The sequence below is a fragment of the Lissotriton vulgaris genome, chromosome 2_1 (assembly GCF_964263255.1).
Source record: "Lissotriton vulgaris chromosome 2_1, aLisVul1.2, whole genome shotgun sequence".
Lineage (NCBI taxonomy): Eukaryota > Metazoa > Chordata > Amphibia > Caudata > Salamandridae > Lissotriton > Lissotriton vulgaris.
The window spans coordinates 462479905-462501693 of record NC_141687.1 but is presented as its reverse complement, the minus strand read 5'-3'; the positions used below and the strand labels follow the sequence as shown (position 1 = coordinate 462501693).

At 43.8% G+C, this 21789-nt stretch overlaps 1 protein-coding gene across 4 annotated transcripts in view; it reads left to right on the top strand.

Moving 5' to 3' along the window:
* OSGEPL1 (O-sialoglycoprotein endopeptidase like 1) overlaps positions 1–21789 on the top strand; it is a 277221-nt gene that overhangs the window by 48541 nt on the left and 206891 nt on the right. Inside the window, exon 1 of one of the 4 annotated variants that reach the window (XM_086955362.1) lies at positions 16730–16825. The exons of 1 other annotated variant lie outside the window; for it this stretch is intronic. The gene's annotated coding sequence lies outside the window, so the exon portion shown is untranslated. Of the gene's footprint in view, positions 1–16729; positions 16826–21789 lie in introns of those variants that run through there. 2 more of the 4 variants (XM_086955364.1, XM_086955366.1) reach the window with 2 other exon arrangements.

Sequence of the window (21789 nt, the reverse complement as noted above, 5' to 3'; positions counted from 1 at the left end):
CTGTGGGCTTTCTATACAAGCGTGTCAACAGTTCGCCTTCATTATGATAGATTGTCAAGTCGAGGAAGGCAATTTGTGTTTTGTCATGTGCAAGGGTAAAGGTAAGGTCTGCGCAGTTATTATTGAGCCAGTGAAGAAACAAATTCAATGTAGCAATGTCAAGGTTCCAGATCAAAAAAATGTTGTCTATATAACGACGCAAGAGTGCTATTCCTGATCGGAATAGATTCCCATCCATCAGGATAGAACCGGTTTCAAGTGCATCCATAAACAGGATAGCCAGGTTGGGGGCAAAAATTGCCCCCTTGGAAGTATCCTTTATTTGTTGATAATATGCATTATCGAAAGTGAAGAAGTTTCTAGATAAGCATAACTCGAGCAATTGAAGAATCAAAAGGGTAGGGACCCTATGTGGGCGGGGGCGAGAGTCAAGAGTTTTTTGGATGACCAGTAGAGCCGCTGTCCGAGGGATGTTTTTATACAGTGACTCTATATCCATAGTGCAAAGTGTATTGACTGTTGGGTCATAGGGATAGTGTTCTACCAAGTTGATCATCGCCATACTATCCCTAACAGCAGGCTGTAGATGGTACAACGTCTTTTATGAAGAAGTCCACATACGCTCCTAATGGTTCCAGAATTGACCCACAGGTCGAGACAATTGGTCTGCCGGGGGGCTTGTCTATGCTCTTATGGACCTTGGGGAGAGTGTATATGACTGGTAGGTGGGGGCTTTTTACATTGAGGAAGCAGTGTTCCTTTTTGCTCAGATAGCCTTCGGCACGTGCGTCGGTTGTTAATTTGAGTATGATATCTTGGATATCTTTAGTTGGATTCTCAGGTAATCTTTGGTAATGGTCTGTGTTCCCAAGTTGGCGATGGACTTCGCTTTTAACGGAATCAATGTCCTGGAGTACAATCCCACCACCTTTGTCTGCACTCTTTATTATGAGTGAAGAGTTGCTTTTCAATGTGCTTATGGCATCTTTCTCTTCACGTGAGATGTTATATGGAATGCATAGTTTCTTCTTCTCTAAGTCACATAGGTCTTTTTGGACTAGTTTTTCTAATGTTATGATTTCAGATGGAATCCTACTGGCAGTAGGGAGAAATGTGGACGGTGGACGAAATGGTGTATTTGAGTTAGTTGAAGTTGTCGGATGCAGTTGGAAGAAAGCTTTGAGGTGGATTAACCTAAAGAATCTCAGTAGTTCCGTCTGCAATTCCATGTAGTTGGGGCGGACAGTAGGTACAAAGGATAAACCTTTCTTCAGGAGTTCTAGTTCTGAGTCCTGCAGCATGTGCTTAGATAGGTTAAAAATAGGTATTATTTCAGGTGGAGAGGTTTGTGGGGCGGGGAATGTGGAGTCAATACCTGCATTATTGTCTACCACTGGTAGAAATTGTTCCTGGTTTTGCGTTCGCCTGGGGCATTGAACCATCGTTGAGGTTTCTTTACCCGTCCTCTTTGGGGTGTGTTCGGTTGGCCTCTGGATAAAAAATTGGGCTGGCCCCCTCCGCCTTGTCTTGAATTACTACCTCTTTCACCTGGGTCTGAGCTATCAGAGGAATCCTCGGAGGTGTCAGAAAAACCTACTAGATTTTGCCGTTTGTTGTATCTGCCCCAGGGTCTACTGTTAGGGTTGAAGTGTGGCCTGTTGGTGTAAAAGTCTTTGTGTAGATAGGGGTAGGTGTTCTCTATGTTGTATGTCTTGATGTCTTTCTTGATTTTGTTTGAGTTCTTATTTTGTTCAATTCGGTGACAATCTGCCACAGTCTTTTCTACTTGGTCAAGTAATTTCTTGCACTCTGCGGTGGGATCTGAATCATTAATCTGCTTCAGTAAGTCACTAATTTCTGTTTCTAAGGATTTTAGTGTTTCTGTGGCTATGTCTATTCCTAGATATGCCAGTGCCTAGAGCACATGGTTCCAATATAGCTAAAATTAGATATATACTTTGAGTTGTCCGTAAAAATAGCTGGGATATTTCAGACTTGGAGACCAACCGGTATGACCTCAGCTTTCAAGTAATCTGTTAGCATTAACACCATAAGCTGTAGGCGGACCTGTTTCTTTTTAAGTTTTTCAAGTTGCTCAGGCAAAGAAGAGTTAGTCACTGTTGGAACATCTGGGGTGTCAGATAATAAAGTGGGCCCAGAGCATAAATGCTTAATGTAATCGACGGTATACAGTGGGGCATGAGCTGACATCTCTTGGGAGGTAACAAGGTTTTGAAGAGAGAGTGTGAATATAAGTACTCGGGCACTAGGGTGGCCGACCTCGTAGGACGAGGTTTGAAGGTTATAGAAACCCCTGCAATCCAGCGATTGCGCTTAACTTTTTAAGTAAACAAGGGGGACCCAATAGGTAGCTACGGACAATGGGTATCAATTAAGTTAAGGAAAACATAGGTCCTAAGATTAAGCAAAATCAAACAATGATATTAAATAGACCACAATAGGCTGCTATATATTATTTCCTTGTCCAGCCAGACAGGGAATTTATGAGGAGCCGCATCAGGTGTGGGACTCCAAATGCCCCACTGGTTGAACACTACTCAGAACTAAACCATACCGCTGATGACATCAAATGGACAATCCTCAAAGCGGTCAAGTTACCACAGAGAGGAGGTAACCTGGGCAAACTCCTGAATCGAGAGGAATTGAAGACCATAATCCAGTTTAACACCATCCACACAGGATTGAATAGACGTGAGGACTGGACAACACTTCTATAGCGGGACAACTCTGAAAGACATTGCTCACTCTCAATACGTGCAAAATGTAGTACCTAGCCCCTGGCTTGGTTCAATTTACCACTATTGAATGCCCTCAATTGAGGTTACTCAGAGCCAGTATAACATCTGTAATGCTTTATGATGTAAATTTACACCTTTTCACCAAGTCACTTGCGGCGCCCTTAGCTCTCACATGTTAGTCATGAGACTAGGAATGTCTTCTAGGCACCTGATAACCATTGAGGACTCGTGCCAACTATACTGTCTAATTTCACAAATTTTAAATACCACATGCACTTGCGCCATTAATATTTTTTAAATATCACATGCACTTGCGTCGTTTTTAATAATCACCAATTGGCTTCACTTGTGCCATCTCACTCACGCAACTGCGCGGCAAGCGGCTCCCTATCCGATATAACTCTATAGCCACTAGACCTCTCCAAGATGGCGGCCATGTAACACAAAAGTCTCCTTGGGCCCTACCGAAGCCTCTATCACGTGCCCTTGGTCAAATGACCGCGCAAGCTTAAGACCAAGATGGCTCCTTCCCAACCTCAGGCCCCACATCAAGCGTGCCAGCGGACCCGCACTGAATCTAGACATCGGTCTAATTATTGGTAAGTCCTTAGCTCATAGGCATACCGGGCGCACGCCCAATTGGCTTTAAACCTAACCCTCGCAAACCTCCCCTTTTCCTAGCGGATCTTTGAAATCATCGACCGCCCAACAACGAATGCCATCCAGCCCACGTTTCATCCAAGACTGTCCTACCCAGGATAACTCGACAGTCCTTAACCGCATTGGGCCTATGGTATGTCCTACCAATGTTTTAAGGCCAAATACTCTAATAGCTTCCCCCGCAAATATCTTAACCCCTCTCCCCTTTACAGCACCAGCGTGACCAACTCTGCGCATCAAGGAATCGAGCCACATGAGCATTAACAGTCCATAGCGCACAACGATCCCTTACGCCCTGCGCCCCCACCTTGGGTGGAGGTAAGCTGCCTGACCAGTGGCGATCACTCCCTTGCCCGCTCCAAAACACCACCGAATGCGCTGTGTCGGAACGATCCCCTCTGGAACTGCCAGCTCATGCCGCACAGTTCACTGTCAGGCTGAAGTGGTATATACCATCGCCATACGTTACACTCCTTAGTGTAACTTCCATTTCCATAGCCCTCACGCTGGCTTCCTCGCCACAATCACAGAGGACCCAGCTAGTCACCAACTTATCCCTACCTCAACGCACTGAGCACCGATGTTATTAAACCAACTACCACGCCACTTGGCAACACTTTATCACTGCGATTCCGAAAAATTGTGAATACAGTTAAGAAATGCGGCTCAGCTGACTTCTCTCATTTTTTCTGAAACAAACTTAAACTTTGTTATTTCCTGTTCTTTTTCCCTGTTTTTTTCCCAACAGGCGTACATATGTAAACCAGGCAATTAAATTGTTAAGTCCTGAAGATGATCCCTTTGTAACTAGAGCACGGGATCGAAAGGTCGACTCCTTTGAGTAGACATACGTTTAACCATTGTACATTAATGTGTGTATGTGCTACTCTGTGAAACACTGATAACATTGATACTAAAACAGTGCCCCGATTGCTCACTTCCTTTGCCTGAAGTACCTTTTCTTTCTACTACCTTTCTTTCTATTTTTCACTTACCCTTTCAGTACGGTACAGGACTGTGCCTTACTGCAATGAAATGTTTTGTTGCTAAATGTATCTGGACTTTCAATACTTGATCTGATTAATAAATTCCCTGTCCGGACCTATGCTTTCCTTAACTTAACTGATACCCATGGTCCGTCGCTACCTATTGGGTCCCTTTTGTTTACTTAAAAAACATGTCATATGACATGTCATTTTTGGAGATGCATGTAAAATTCTATGTCAGTAATTTTGTTATTCCCACGTTTCCCAACATGTGAGCATATTTGAAATGCGCTATATTTTATTGTTTGTAATTTCATCTGTGTATTTATTTCTTTTATATATGGTAGTTTAGGTTTATGTCATATTTAGGGTGATGGTTTTTATCCATTTCTAGGTGAATTAGATGTTTTATTTTATTTACTTTATTATGTTTGCTTTTCTGCTGTTAGTGTTATATCCTGTCTACATTGGGGTTCAGAGTGCTTCTTTTGCAGTGCCTGTGAGTGGCTTACTCCAAGGCTTGGCTGGAGTAGATTTAAGATTGGAGTAGTTGTACTGCTTGAATAGATGAGGGTGTATCTTATGAGCACTGGGTCTGCCTTACACTTTTGTAATAATGGATATACATGTTCATGGCCCTCCTTGTTCCCCCCTTAATTTTTGTACTTTTCCCTTCTTTTCTCTCACTTTGTAGTAGGTATTATTAATTTTTCGGACACTCCCCCGCCATGGCTACTCCCACACATACTACAAAGTAGTAGGTCTATGTGTGCCTGAGTTCTACTTGTAGTGGTAGGAGCCCTCCGAGAAGTACAGAAGATTGAGGTGAAAATCTACAACGTGGATTTTGACAAATATCACTTAGTTATTTGAGACGTAGTACTACAATAGTATTATTCTGAAACTCGCAAATTGCCTTGTAAATCAAGCCTATTGTTTATAGTTTCAACAGTCGTAGTCTCTATGGCCCAAACGTAAATTTTATAATTGACCGTCAGAGGCAATTGGAACAATTAAAGGACAGTCGCACAAAGCAAATGTGCGCCTTCTTTAAAGGCAGTTCTGAATTACCTTCAGGTCGCGTTCTCACTCTAAACACTAACACTCTTTGAAGTACAGAGTGACTCTACACTTCAAAGAGTGTTAGTGTTGATAGAGTGAGAACGCAGACTGGTGCAGAAAATGTTTTTCACTCTGAAGCTACAGGCCCTGCCACCACTGATGCCCCTTTGAGAATCATATACCCTGAGTGCCAACACTGGGCCTAGCTTCAAAAACATAACAATAGAAATGTTTCTGACGCCCTAACTTCGGCTTCCTTGTTTCTTCTTCTGCCCGTCCCTCTCACATCATCACATGCTTCTGTCTCCTCCTCCAAGAATTATGGACAAATCGTTAAGCTTTGATGTCTGAGGTAATGGAGAGGGAGAATAAAGCGGTGCATGAATGAAGACTAGCACCAACATTTTATTGTTCGTAGTTTTACAAAGTGTTCAAACAACAACAGAGTTGGAACACATATTTCTCGGTTTTATTGAAAGTTTTTTTTCCTTACCTTGGCTAAAGTGTAGTTGAATGCTTTCTGCTGATTTCTGGAACGGCAGAATACAAAAGGTACCCTGCACAAGCAAAAGCAGGAAGCGACGAGTATGTGCGCAAAACAAGCAAGCATTAAAAGAAGTTTTGTTTGCCAAAACAGATAATACCTTTAAGATAACTTGTGTTCCTGGTCTTCCCTAACCTGGTCTGTCCTGTTTGTTCAGGAATCCACTTCAGGCGGGAATCATTCTAGGTAGACACGCTCTGCCCATCGCAGGGGCTTGTAACACCCAGCCCTGCCAAGTACCACGCATCAGGCATTAGACTAACACATTTTAATGTGGTGGTCCGCATCACTGCATTAAAATGCATTAGTCACGCATTTTTAGCGCCTTGACCATCTTCATGATTTTGCCCGGGTGAAGCATAGAAGAAGTACCGATCTTCTTCCGCCTCAAGCTCACAGCTGTACTCAACGGCTACCACGTAAAAATTGTGTACAATTAAGCAATGAAACAAACCTGTTTGGTGCAGTTGGGTCCCACAGTGCCCTTCCATTTCTGGTGCTTTAATGCAGTTTTAAGATCTTAGAATTTCTCGTTGTGCAAATGGGTCTAATTTCTGATATTTACAGGTTCTCCCTCTCTACATTGCTTGATTTTGCTCGCTAGAAAGTGTCACTCATTGTCGTTGAATGTCACTCATAAGCAGAGGAGCCTTCGTTTTGCGTTACCTTTATTGAAGTGAAAGCTGGTTCGTGTGCAGGAGCTGGAAACACTAGAGATGAGGGGTGAGTCTTTTCCTTCGCAGACAGTAGCGGGACGTTTATACACCTATGTATACGGCCCACTGCTCGAACCAGCTTTCACTTCAATAAAGATAACGCAAAACGAGGGCGCCCCTGCCGCTCTCACAGACTAGCTGTAACTTCTGCATAGAGACACACAGTGCCGTCAGCCGCTCTTTCCAGATTGTTGCTGAAGGTTCAGTTTGCCACTTCCTCGAATGAAAGAAGAGACTCCAAAGCAAAAAGAAAAGACCCACCCCCTCAGCTGCTTGGTTCAATAAAGCTCTCTATGACGAAAGGAAAAACCTTAGAAACTTGGAGAAACATTGGAGACAATCGCCATCCAACTCCAACCTCTCTCTTTTACGTTCAGCAAGATCCAAATACCACAAGCACATCTTCCAGGAAAAAAACATCACATTTCAGATCCCTCCTTGATTCAGCTAAAAACAGACTCAAAAAACGTTTAGATCTCATCAAAAACCCAAACTGTTCTCCCCAAACCATCAATCCTGAGGATGCTTCAAAGAAAGCAACTGAGTTCGCTATATTCTTCGATCAAAAGGTAAAATCACTAGTGGAACAGGTCACCCACCCCATCCCCATTGAGGAGCGAAAATCCTTAGTCATTGGCAGAACTTTGCTGCCATCTCGGAAGATGATCTCCTCAAATGCATCCTCGAAACCAAACCCTCCAACCATTCTTCTGACCCCATACCCAGTGTCATCGCCATTGATTTCTATACCAATACTCTCTCCTACTTGACAAGGCTAGTTAATCTCTTCCTCAGTCAAGGAGCCCTCCCAGTTGTCCTCAAAACAGGACAGGTGACCCCCCTTCTAAAAAAACCTCTGCAGATGCGAACGACCTCAATAACATCCGCCCAATCACCAATCTCCCTTTTTTTCAAAGATCACAGAAAAATGTGTTGCAGATCTCAAATGATCAAGATTGCGAACAGTCTCTCGTCTCCACGGGTGGTTGGTCAAGGCGTCCCTCAAAGTTCTATCCTTGCTCCCTCTCTATTTGGAACCATTAGGGAACCTCCTATGCAAATCTGGAATCCTCTACCATTTCTATGCGGATGACACCCCTATGCGGATGACACCCTAATCTACCTCAAGGTGTCTTTCTCTCAAGATCTCTCACTACTCAACTCTACTCTCAACTCTGTTCACAACTGGATGTTAGTTCACCAACTCATTCTCAATCACTCCAAAACTGAATTCCTCCTCCTATCTAGCTCTCTCTCCCTGCCTCCTGTTCAATCCTGGGTGGTTCAGTTGAATTTACTCAACAGTAAACGCATCATTGTCGACTGCGCTAAATCCCTAGGTGTCATACTTGACAAAAGACTCAACCTAATCTCACACATCAACTCCATTGCCAAGAGTGCACCTTATCAGCTGCGCCTTCTATGGGGGATTCGTCGGTTCTTCGCGGAGAAAGACCAAAAAACCTTGGTCCAATTGCTAGTTCTCTTTACACTGGATTATTGTAATTCTCTTCTGACTGGCCTTCCCAAATCTCACCTCTCCCCTGATCCAGCGCTCCTAATGAAAAACGGTCTCACAAACGCTACTCATCTCCACAATACTCACCATTAATCATAATTCTATGTCAGGACAGGAGGCTCTGATTATGCTTTCTCATTTCTTTAATGAAATGCTCAGCAGCCAATAAAAATAACCAAAAAACTACATTTCCCATGAACACCAGGGAATAACCATAGAGAGTAGTGTATAAAAGGTCCCAACATCAGTCTGTCTTCCTCTTTCTTTGCTGCTCCGCAGCCAGTTAAGTGCATTTTTTCTCTTCTAAGCATATTGTTACTTGGTTGACTTTGTTGCTTCTCTTACCTGTTGTGCTTTACGCATTGGGGTTCACGTGTTTGGGGCTTCGTCTCCGTTCTTACTACGTGTTTTTTCTTCTTCCATTTGGAGCGTGTGGTTCACCTCCGTTTGTTCCGAGCGCTGACTCGCGCTCGTGTACTTTGGTGGAGCGGGAGCAGGGGTTTCCGTTTCATTAGGGGAGCGCGAGCGCTCTCGAGACGGTGTTTGGTGACAGGCGACAGTCGCGCATGCGCACTGTCCTATTTCCGGTTTCGGAGTTTCTCCTCAGAACTGGTTGAGTGACGACGTTCTTGGCGTTCTGCCCACGGCCTGTCTCCAGACTTTAACCCCGTCAGACACCGAGGTCTCTTGAAGACTTGGGTTGCAACATTGTGGCATAGGCTCTGCCTAGAGTGTTTTGGTGTTGTGCAGGCTTTGGCTCCCTCCACACTTGAATTGTTCTTTGAAGCCGGACCCGGTCCAGCTTCGTTCGAAGCCTGCTTTGGGGTCTCCACACTCCCCCTGACTGGTGTTTTGACACCCCGGATTATAGTCGTCTTGTGGGCATTTATTTTTCTACCTGGTAGAATGGCGGAATATTATGACGCTGATGACGACTACTGCTATGATGTCGAGGAGGAGGACTCCTTGGAACAGAATTTGGTGGAGCAGTTGGACAGAGGGGTCCAACAATCTGTTAACAAGGCACTGGTGCGTGCAATCAATCCTCTGAAGCGTCACCTGAATCTTTATGCTCAACAGCAGGGTTGGCTTCCTGCTGCCAAGAAATCGGCTAAGTCGCCGGTTAATCCTCATAAGGCAGACTTTCAGCGCCTTGCGCAGAATTTGGCGACGGCTCCTTCCGCTTCTTCTGCTCTGCATGAATCGGAATCGGATAATGCCCACTCTTCCCCGTCTTCGGATCATGCTTCACCGCCTCCTCGGAAGTGGGTCTGTAAAGAGCATTTTGTGGACGCCCCTGAGCGTCCTCCGGTGCTTAATTTCGAGCCTGCAGATATTATCCACCCGAACTCTTCGACCTGGATGCCTTCACCTGCAGTGGCTGCCTATATTGAGACTCACATTCGTCAGCCCTTTGAGGCCTCGGTTCGGGCACGTTTGCGCTCGGAGTGCCCGAGACCGGAATTGGCGGACCATTTAGCCGACACTCCTGAGGTTGACCCCATGATGGTCACGTACCTGAAGAAGTATGCTAAAGACCCTAAAAAGGGCCTAGATAGATCTTGGCGATCTTGTCAGTACAAGATGCTCGACTTGCTGGCTCCGCTCACCAAGATCTTGGACCTCGGCTACAAGGCTGAGGAGGCTTCTGCTCTGGTGAACCCGAAGGAATTGATCGAATGGGCCCAACGGGCCATCTGTTATCTGGGTAATGCTAATTGCGCGATGTCGGCTGAACGTCGCAGGTCCATCCTCTTAAAACTGGATCCGAAACTTTCGGAATTAGCCACTTCAGAGTCTGGTCCTGAGGCTCAAGGACTGTTGTTCGGTCAGCCATTCCTGAAAGAACTCACTCGTTTTGTCTCCACGTTCAGCGGGATAGACAAGGCGCAGGCCTCCTTAAGGCGGGCAATGCGTCCGGTTTTTGCAAAGGCCGGACGAGGTAGGGGACGCTCGTTCGGCCGTGGCTCTGCGAACCAGTCCCAGAGGGGAAATTCCTCTCAGCAGAGAGGTTCCTATGATTCCGGCTACTCCACCCGAGCCAACTTCTACCCCTCAAGGAGGGAAAAGGCCAGTACGGAAAAGGCCGTTCTGGCGGCCAGCAAGGACAATACCACGATGCCTCCTCTGCAGGTGAGCCTGATTCATGCATGCGATGTAATGTTGGGGGGTCGCATTCAATTTTTCCTGCACAATTGGCGCGTAATCTCCAGCGATGCCTGGGTGCTACAAACTGTTCAAGGGTTCAGAATAGAGTTTTATCACCCGGTACATCAGTCCCGTCCTCCCCCTTGTTTACATTTTCCTCTAAAAGACCAGGTTTGTCTCTCCGAGGAAATAGACACCCTCCTCAAGAAAGGGGCGATTGTTCCAACGACCCGTCATCCCTTGGGGTTTGCCAGTTCAGTCTTTCTGGTCGAGAAGAAAGGGGGCGGCTCCCGCCTAGTTCTCAACCTGAAAGACTTCAACGGGGGGGTAGTCTATCGACATTTCAAGATGGAGGACATCCATCTTCTGAGAGATCTTTTGAGAGAGGGAGACTGGATGGTCCGTCTGGACCTCAAGGATGCATACCTCTCGATTCCGATTTACAAACCTCATCGCCGTTTTCTCCAGTTTCTCTGGCAGGGAGTTTGGTACGAGTATCAGGTTCTCCCGTTCGGCCTGTCATCGGCACCATGGTGCTTCACGAAACTGTTGAGACCAGTTGTGGAACATCTACGGTCTCGGGGTGTGCGGTTGATTATTTATCTGGACGATATCCTCCTTATGGCGGATTGTCCTCTTCAACTTCTACGTCATCTGGATTGGTCCATCGCTCTATTACAATCTCTAGGTTTTCTGATCAATGTTCAGAAGTCGGTTTTGGTCCCTGCCCAATCTATAGACTTCCTGGGTTTCCGGATCGATTCGGTAGCTTGTCAACTTCTCTTGCCCAAGCAAAAGATGCGTTACATCAAGAGAGAGTTGACATCTGTTATTTCCAGACCGACTGTGTCGTTGAGGTCGTTGGCACGAGTAGTAGGTCTGCTGGCTTCATCCATTCAGGCGATATTTCCCGGTCCTCTGCATTACAGGGCGATGCAACGACTGAAAATTCTGCATCTCCGGAAAGGCCTCGGATATTCCGATCAGATTCCTCTTACGGAGGAGGTCCGTTGGGAAATGCAGTGGTGGTTGGACCACATGGAGGCCTGGAATGGTCGAGCCCTCTTCGGTGTGTCCCCGGATCTAGTGATAGAGTCCGATGCCAGTCGGTGGGGTTGGGGAGCCCGCTGCGGCTCGATCTCGACCGGGGGTCGTTGGTCCCCTCAGGAATTGACTCTACATATCAACTGTCTGGAACTCCTAGCGGGTTCCTTTGCGATCAAATGTTTCTCCCCTCTGCAACCGAGTTGTTGTGTCCTTCTCCGGATGGACAATGTCTCGGCGGTCCGCTATGTGAACAAACTGGGCGGGACCAGGTCCAAAGTGTTGGCGGAGATCGCCAAGGATTTCTGGCACTTCTGTCTGCAGAGGAAGATCACTGTTATTGCGGAGTATCTTCCGGGATGCCACAATCAGATAGCGGACTGGCACTCCAGACATCTCCGAGATTACAGTGATTGGAAGCTTCACCCTCGAGTCTTCCGTGCTCTCCATCGGCGTTGGGGTCCTTGTCAGCTAGATCTGTTTGCCTCTCGCCTCAATGCGCAACTTCCGCGCTTTTACAGTTGGAGACCGGACCCTCAAGCTCTGGCCACGGATGCTTTTCTCCAGCAGTGGCCATCGACCCTTTGCTATGCCTTTCCACCATTTCTAATGATTCCCAGGGTATTGGCTTACTCCAAACGGTTTCAGACGGATCTGATTCTGATTGCCCCTCTCTGGAGGGCTCAAGCGTGGTTTCCGGTGCTTCTGGAAATGTGTTCTGCTCCGCCATTTCTCCTTCCCCCATTGTGGAATCTCTTATTGGATCCTCTCGGAGATCCCCATCCCCTGATCCTCTCAGGCTCCCTGCAACTGCTCGCGTGGAGGATCTCAGGGATCGTTGGTCGCTCCCAGGCCTTTCAAGCGACGCTTCCAAATTCCTTAGTGAGGCATGGGCTCCCAATACTCACAAACGGTATAAAGGGTCTTGGAAGCGATGGTGCGAATGGTGTGCTCAACAACAAGTTGATCCCGTTTCAGCAGATGTCAGTGTGATTGTTAATTTCTTGGCCTCTTTAGCCACCTCTGGTCTGGCTTATTCGACTATCAGTGATTTCCGATCGGCTATTTCAGCGGGTCATGCCCACATCGATGGGAAACCTGCGGGTGAACATCCCTTTGTTTCCAGGTTGCTTAAAGGGGTTCGTTTTGCAAAACCTCCCACTCCTAAGTATGTTACCTTATGGGATGTGTCAGTTGTTCTCCGATTCGTGGAAGCCTGGCCTTCGAATTCTTTGTTGTCTCGCAAGCAGTTATCTGCGAAGTTAACGATGTTGCTATGTTTGGTTTCATGTAAGCGCGTGTCAGATGTACACGCTTTGGATCTTGCGGGTCGCAGTTTTACTCCTGAAGGGGTTTCTTTTCGTCTTTCCAGGCGTACAAAATCTAATACGCCTTCTATTACTTATCCTTCTTTTCCCTCTCATCCCAACCTTTGTGTGGTTCAGTGCCTAAAGGATTACGAGGTGAGTACCGCTTCTTTTCGTTCAGACATGCAGGGTCAACTGCTGATTGCTTCGCAAAAGCCCTTTCGCCCCGTCTCTCCAGCTACTTTGGCGCGCTGGGTGCTGTGGCTTATGTCTGAAGCAGGTATTGATGTTTCTGTGTTTGGCGCGCATTCTGCACGCGGAGCGATGGCGTCCAAAGCCTATTCTATGGGTGTTACTTTGTTTGATATCATGAAAGCTGCAGATTGGTCATCTGCTTCTGTATTTAAAACATTTTATTTTAAACCTATTGATTGTGTTGCTTCTGTGGTGGTGGATCAGCTTTCAAAAAGCATAATCAGAGCCTCCTGTCCTGACATAGAATTCAAAATTTGCAAACATTCGTGACAAGAATTTTCAATTCTATTAAGGACTAGGAGGCGAGGATTATCCCACCCGTGTTTCATATTTGTATGCTAATGTATTATGACTGTATACATGCAATGGCAAATATTTCACTCCTTGTTCTCCCTCCCTGACTTGCTCTGGACTGTATTATTACTTTGGATATTATGGCTCTGTATCTTTTCCAGGTTCAGACCAGAAGTGATGTCGTTTGTTCTTTGGCGGAATCTGTTTCTCCTCCTGGTTTCTGGACCCATGGTTCTTCGGCTGCCTACTTCAGGATCCTCTGGATGACAGCGGCGTGTTTGGAATTGTTGTTCCTGTTGTATTTGGGATTTTACTTTAACTTGGACATGTTTCCACAAAGAAAGAGGAAGACAGACTGATGTTGGGACCTTTTATACACTACTCTCTATGGTTATTTCCTGGTGTTCATGGGAAATGTAGTTTTTTGGTTATTTTTATTGGCTGCTGAGCATTTCATTAAAGAAATGAGAAAGCATAATCCTCGCCTCCTAGTCCTTAATAGAATTGAAAATTCTTGTCACGAATGTTTGCAAATTTTGAATTCACTACCTAGGCCCATAAACTGAAGAGACAATTTTTGAGCGACTGAATCATGTGGCCTAATTAAACACTCTGTTCAAAAAAACTATTTACAGAATTAAATACAACTGCAGTTTTATGAAATTAACCATGGTTTTGATCACACAACATTAATTAAGTCACATAGGCGAATGGATCTAATAATGATAACTAGACCATGAATAAACAAGACCAGCTTGTCATTTCAAAATCTATTTTATTAATTTTATTTTTAAATCAAGGAATGAGTATTCTTTATTCAGAAATCATTATTTTATTAGCAAATTGAAAGCATCATTCGAGGAAGGGCTTATTAGTCTGACATTTCAAAGTAAATCTTTTAGCATGAATTAAAGCAAAATAAAGTTTCCATTCCCTAAATTCTATTTCCCTGTCTAAAACTCCCTTCACCTAATAAAATGATTAAGTCAGCTATCCTTACGTGCGCCAGGAGTCCGTCAGCACATCATTCAGGAATCGGGAAGCAAGAAGCCCCTCCTGTCTTTAGGGCCAGTTTTAATACCTTTTCTTACAAGCTAATCTTCTCAAAAAGTACACTTTTCCTTGCCATCAGAGTTCCCATTGGCTGACAGATGTCAGACCATTTTCGTGTCACACTTTCTAACCAAGTCCAGGGCACATCATAAACCCCTATTGTTCTTAGATTCCATCCTTCTAGCTTCCTCAGAATTGAAACATTTAACCGAACACAAGAACTTCCATTTCCTAATCTTGGCAGGCAATTCAGGCTTTTTGTCCTTGGTGCTCTTCTCTAAGAACATGTACAACTCGACCATAACAGTTCCGTTTATTATTCCATTGTTTGGAAAGAAAACTCTTTTTCCTGCACGTGAGCGAAGGCTTTACTCTGGTCAAGTTTTGCATTTTCCAGCACTGCCAGTCAACCATTTTCTTGGGCCCACATGAAAACTAGTATTTAAAGAAACACAAGACAGTAATTAATTAAAGAATTGTAACCCATTCTGTTTCCCTCCCCTTCGTTAAATATTAACCCAGTTAATTATGTTACCTAGCCAAAGCACAAAAAGCAGCTAGTATAAAAACCTTCTTCTTTTAGGCCACCAGGATACTCCACGAGCTTTTGCCACAGAAAAGACACGACAAAACATATGCACAGAAATATAGCACATGCTAAGTTAAACAGCCGCATTTAATACTGACAATGACGATAGACAAGGTTAGTTTATTATTTTTCACAAACTTGCAAGTGCAACATAAAAGCTCATTAATCCCGCATGTAGTGTGTGCAATTTTAATCTAGGTCGATTAGTTATTTCAACACACGCACATGCTATTAATATGGTTACATTATGGAAGTTTAACTTTGCCAGTTTTGAACAACATCTCGCTCTATCACCCCCCTCAAATCCATCCTCCATTCAGCAGCTCGCTTCATTTCAGGGTCCAAACGAAGTGATCACATCAGTCCTATCCTGTCTTCTCTCCGATGGCTTCCCATCGAGGCAAGAGCTATTAACAAAACGGTGTGCATCACCCACAAAGCTTTGCACTCTTCCTCCCCTCGCTATCTGGCGAACAAACTGAAATTGTCTGGAGGCTCAAGACCTTCGGAATGCCAAAAAGTTCCTACATGCACCCCCCTCTTTCAAAAGGGAAAAATTGATGGCTCAATTGTTCTCTGGTAATGCGGTGAGAATCTGGAACTCGCTTCCTCCTTTGATCCGTGCCACCACCTCCATCCAGATCTTCAAAGCGGACCTCAAATCTCTTCTATTCCAAAGACACTTTCAGAACTAATTTGTTCCTTCTCAGACCCCGCCTGGAAGTTCTTTAGTCATTGTAAATTTGTTATATTTATTTATATTTTTGTCAGTACATTCTTTGCTTGCTGTGTCTGATATTGTGTTCCTTTTTTCTGCGGTGTTTTGATTCTGTGGCCTGCTATTTTTGTATGTTCTTTTTTGGTAACATTTCTCTCATGTAACGTAACTGGTTCTATTGTACAGTGCTCTGACACCTTCCGGTAAAGTCCGCGCTTTATAAAAATGCATTGAATAAATAAATAAAACATGCTGGTATCGGGTTTCTAGATGCATGAATAGGGAGGCGGGAGACTAGCCTTCAAATCGGTAGTCTCCCGTCTGAATCGGGAGGGTTGGCATGTCGGGTAAAGTTTGTGCTAGGTAAAAACGCATATATGAAATAAATAAATAAATAAAATTTGCTCATCGGTGGACCCGCTACAAATGGAGATATTATGGAGCTGGGAATTTTTCCCAGCTCCATAATATCTCCATTTGTAGCGGGTCCACCGATGAGTACATTTTATTTATTTATTTATTTTATGCATTTTTATATAGCACGGACTTTACCCGAAGGTGTAAGAGCGCTTCACAATAGGAACAGTAACGTTACATGAGGAGAAAATTACAAGTGGGCATGTTACAAAAGAAAACGTTACGTTACATGAGGCATAAGTGACAGTTGTGCATGCACCAAAAGCAAACAAAATACAAGAAGAGGTAGCAAACGATAGGTTACAAGAGGAAAAAGTGATCGGAGTGCATGTTGCATAAGCATACAAGATACAAGTAGAGGTATAATACTGCAATAAGTGGGTGCCACTACGGGCGAGGAAGCAAATGTAATGGTCGTTTTTACGGTGAATCCTCTCAATAGACTGCATGAAGCGTTTCAAGAATCTGGAAAGAATACTGAAAAAATTCCGTGCAATTTGCAAAATATATCGTAAACAAACCTCTATCTATAATATTCATCTTGTATTTAGCGCATCTGTCCAAAGACGTACTTTAATTGTTTGAAACTCATTTCTCCATCAATGCTCTTCATTTATTAAGCCACGATATTACCAAACGTATTACTTGTTTTCTCCGCTGGTGAGAGGCGAAAGGGACTTTCCTCTTCCGGGTCAGTGACGGCAGAGTCATTTTCCTCATCCACAAGAGCATGGAACGCTGCATTGCTGTAGAGGTATTTACATCCACCGTAGCCTGCTTGTAAGGAAGTGGTGTTCCACTGCCTTCTTTTTAAATTAATCTTATAAATAGTACCAATGTAATGACTTTGTCAGGCGAGGGAACATTTCTAGAATGGGCTTTGTGTTATCTCAGCAGACTTGCTTGTTGCATGTTTTTATGTGTGAGTTTCCACACGACCTCTGGTAAGCAAAGGGCACCGCGAGGCCGTCTGCTGGGAAGTGCCGTTCATTATACGATTTCCTCCTCAAAGCCTCTGCGAGTCGGGCGAAATAAAACTGCATTGCATGGTTTGTTTGGTGAAATAATAAATAGTTTTACTGTTGCAACAGGGAGACAGCCCTCCAGCTTAGATGGTTTCAAGCCCTGTCAGCTGTGTTTACCTCCGGAATAACCAACAACAACCTGTGCGTCCACTGCTTGAAACCCTAAGTAGCCTACTGGCAGGGAGGATTATTAAACCAGTGGTTTAACGTGTGGCGGGCAGCTGATAGGATTGCAACATTTGTTATCATGAGCTCAGATTGGTGACAGAAAGTATGATCTGCAGCCTTAGTGTCCGTAAAAAGTTAAAGTTAACAAGTCGTTGGGTTTCATTGAGAAGTCTGTTTTTAAAGCAAATATTCAGGGCATACATTAATTCATTTGAAGTAAGCACCTGTGAAGAAATTATGGTTTGTGTTTATTAGCAGGTACATATGCGTACTTTCTACAGAGGTATAGTATTTGTATCTGTTCACATGCTTCTTTCATATTGTCATACGCAGGGCTTTAAGTGGGTCGGGTCCTGCCGGTGCTCAGCATTGGCACTTCTTAAAAGCAGGTGCTGAGACGGGTCTCTATCAGCTGTCCATTTCAGCCCTCACCCTCCGGGTGAAATAAAAAATCTTAACTCTACAGCAGTACCACCCTTCACTGACTCATGTAAATTCAAAGAGACTCGTTATAGTTCTTTCACAGTCTCATCATTTTCAGAAGTGAATCATTTTCAATATTCTAAACACCGAAGCCATAGTCAGCAACTAGGGTGACCAACTGGCATGGGCGCAAATTCAGGACACAGAGCAAAAAAATTAAGGACAAAGTGTCAAAATTCAGGACAAATATTCACAACAAAAACTATGCACAGCTTGCCCATCAGTTTACAATCCAATTTCCTACGCAGGACCTAGAACATCGAGTGACAGCAACTTCCATATTTTCACCAATTTCTATAGATGTCCTCCCATGCCTTTCACTGCATGACTCAGATATTTTAAACAACAAATGCATGTCCAGAGTACATTGTAAAACTTGTCCAAGTGAACACATACCAAGATAAGGCAGATTTCAAGGTGTGTGAAATACAAGTGCTTCAATCCACCTAACATGTAGCGTTGGAAATGGTGGAGAATGCAGATAAAATCTGCATAGGTAATATGTCAGTGAATTTACCTATTCAGCTGTGGGTCAACCCTGTGACCTTCAGCTGAGCTTGTCATCTTGTGGTGTTCTATGTTCTGAACTGTACAGCTGACATGTTGAATATACCGTGATTGACTGCTGAAACCCCTTTTCTTTTGACGTAGGTTACCCTACATATGCCAGAGTCCAACTACATCTTATTGGTGGGTTTTGAACCCTTTTCCCCAGATCACTCAGAAGGGAGAGTTCACTGTATAGCACACATCTAAGAGTTATTTTTTTCTATTGAACGGAGTAGTAGTCAGGTTTTCCTATTGAATAACTAATAATATGAAACGTGTTTTAAATGGTACTATGTAGGACATTAATGCAACGTAAACATCTAGATTAATCAAATACCTTCACCGTATAATTCTCACGAGTTCATGAAAAGATTGGTCTACATTAATTCGGATTTTTGCTAATGCTTCCAGCATGGCTCCTCGACAAAAACAGAATGCCATGCACTAGGCCAGTGGTTCCCAAACCTTTGGTTTCTGGGAAGCCCCGCTTAATCATTCCTGGATCTCGGGGACCACCTCTGGATAATTATTGGAATCTGTGGACCCCCACAAGTCATTAGTGGAAGCTGGGGAGCCAAAGCATTGTGGAAGATTTGAACATCAAAACAGTATACAAAAAACCCAGAAAAAAGCATTGCTAAAACAAATACACAAATGATGACATTTTATTTAATTCGCAAAGATATATACAATAAAATCTAAATTAAATTTTAATTGAAAGGTTGGAGCTTTTCTAAATTCAATTGAGGACACTCATCAGCCATACTATATTCTGTTTGATGCACCTGCACTGCTACCAAGAATCAATCTAAGGATACTAATTTAATTGGAAGCCTCCAGTTTCAAATTCCTTCCCATTTGCAGTATGTTTTAACATGTTCAACAATACATTTAGTTTCTTTATTTATATATACTTTATCAAAGTGGTAATATTATTTATTTTTCTAAGTATTCGCAGACCCCCTGAGGAGGCTTTCTGGACCCCCAGGGGTCCCCGGACCACAGTTTAGGAATCACTGCCCTAGCAGATGCTGGTTAGGCACAACCTCTTCTGTAACTACCCAAGGGCCCATTGTCATTCTCTTTGTGACGATCAGCTGAAATCAGAATGGCATTGTGCAAGTTCTCAGTCTGTGTGAAGTCGGGGAGTGGCTGCTGCAGTCTCTACAGTTTAATAGAGAAGTGTGAGCTACCTCCAGAGAACGATAACATTTAAACTCTACTTTGGGCTTCTCCAGGGGAACAGCACAGGTTGCTGCCATCGCCAAAATTACGGTCAAATGGTGCCCATAAAAGAAATTATAATGGACAACGGACATCATGCCAAAATAACTGCCGGTCGGTGAAATTTATGGACGGTTGGTCACCCTATATGCAACTAATAGCCACTGACAAAGCCAATAGTCCTGGCTTGTTGCAGGTATAATGTTAATTGCTGTATTATATATCTGGATAAAATGACAGAAACAGCAACATACCAGTCAGACAGCTCACTCCAAGCACAGGTTTTTAGCTTAGGTGTTTTAAGCCACGCCCATACGTACATAGGTCACACCCGTTTGAGAGACCCCTCCCAGTTTTTTTTATCCCACTTAAAGCCCTAGTTATATGTCGCGTTTGCCCATGAATGTAAAACTGCAGCATCATGGGTGAGAATTCAGTTGTGTTGGCATCAGGCTCCCATTAAGCTACTCAAGCAGAATTGTTTTGCAAACAGAATCAGACAGGCTGATAATTCAAAAGATGAAACTTTTTTAAACTTGTAAATCATTTTATTCATCCCAACGCCTGTCATACTTAGATTTATGCTACTAATGAATTATTTAGTCACGGTATTATGGAGAAAATAGAGAACATCCAGGGCTCTTTTGCCAATTTGGAGGTATCATCTTCCTTGCAAGGAACTTAGGTGAACTCGACAAGCACCTTACTTAGATTTGACCTGATTTCACATGATGAATTTCGGATGGCTATTCTTCAATGGAAATCGGATTCCCGTTTGATCTCTTCCTTCCTAACGTTCTTGTGCATGCTATTGAACTGATGAACGTTCTGCTCAACCATTTTTACGTTTCGCCTGCACAGCACTTGCACTGTGCTTGTGAAATCTATTTGTTTTTAATATATGTTAAAAGGGACTTTTAATCTTCAGTTCTTATTGGTCCATATGCTTGCCAGTTTGCTTACCTTAGTTTCTATTGGTTGTAGCCTTTTCTCCCTTCTGTGTCTTTCTTATCAGGTTTCAGGGGCCTAACTACACATTTCATCTGCGCTGGTGGCTCAAACTCTTTTTCTTTTGGTTAACGCTGCATACCGTTTACTTTCCCTGGCTGCATGCATTTGAAGCACGTTTTTGTATGGAGGCTTAATTAGACGAAAAGCAAAACTATGATTTCTTCACAGCATGAGGGCTTACGTCAGTGTTAATGTTTCAAGCTTACAAAAACGCTATTTTATTTTTATCACTGTAAAAAAAGAACCTACTTTCTTTAGTACGAACAATTCACATATCTTTGTTGAAGTAACATTTAATACAATAATTTCTAATGTTTATAGTTAGGAATCTGTAAAGTACCACAATATCGTAATCCACCCCTTTGAAAATAGCCTCTCTATTTCGTTCATTAGTTTGTTAATTTACTACATCGCCCCTGCTCCGGCAGGAGTAGTGAGTGGGCGGGATGGCTACGTGTTTTTGAATGTGTGTTGATGGAGTGTCCTGAACGTGCTAGATACCGGCTCCTGGAGCTATGTAGTAACCTAAGATAACAAACAGGCAGATTCCGCAGTACAGCACTTCAACACTTAAGTGAGGCTATGTGAAAAATGATTCTGTCGCTGCTTTTCGAGGAACTTGTGCCAAAATAAAACAGGGAGCACTTGCTATTTTAAAGCACCATACAGCGCCACGTAACATTGCGAGAAAAGGGAGGTCCAGTTCATTCACGGAATACTGCATTCTGACTAATACTCGTGGTATTTATTGGATCCCCGGACTCTTGAGTTCAAACCCTTTGCTTTTCTTGTTTTACAGCAGATGTGGCAAGCATCCTCAGGCTCTTCGGTGCCCAGGTACCTCAAGGGAATGTTGATCAGTGTAGTGCCTTAGGGTTGCTTGGCTGTATAGTGGTTTGCAGACTCAACAGCAGACGTGGCAAGCATCCACAGGCTGTAGTGTAGTTCCTATATTCCCAAAAGGCTCTGCACATTGGAATAATATACACTATCGATTTGACATAGGACTGAGGTTAGTATGTCTCTATTGAGTATACTAAACTTAATTGTGAGTGCCAGCTAGCACAGAGGTCACTAGAAACCTTCTTGAATAAACTAGAATGGATTCATTTCTGACAACCGCATAAACATGACAACTTTGTTTCCCCAAGAATCGAAACATATCTTCAGAGTCCAGGAAACAATAGATAACTAGTTCACTCAGTCAATCGTGTATGCTTCGTTTCTGCAGAGTTGCATAAAAATAGAGAGATGGGCG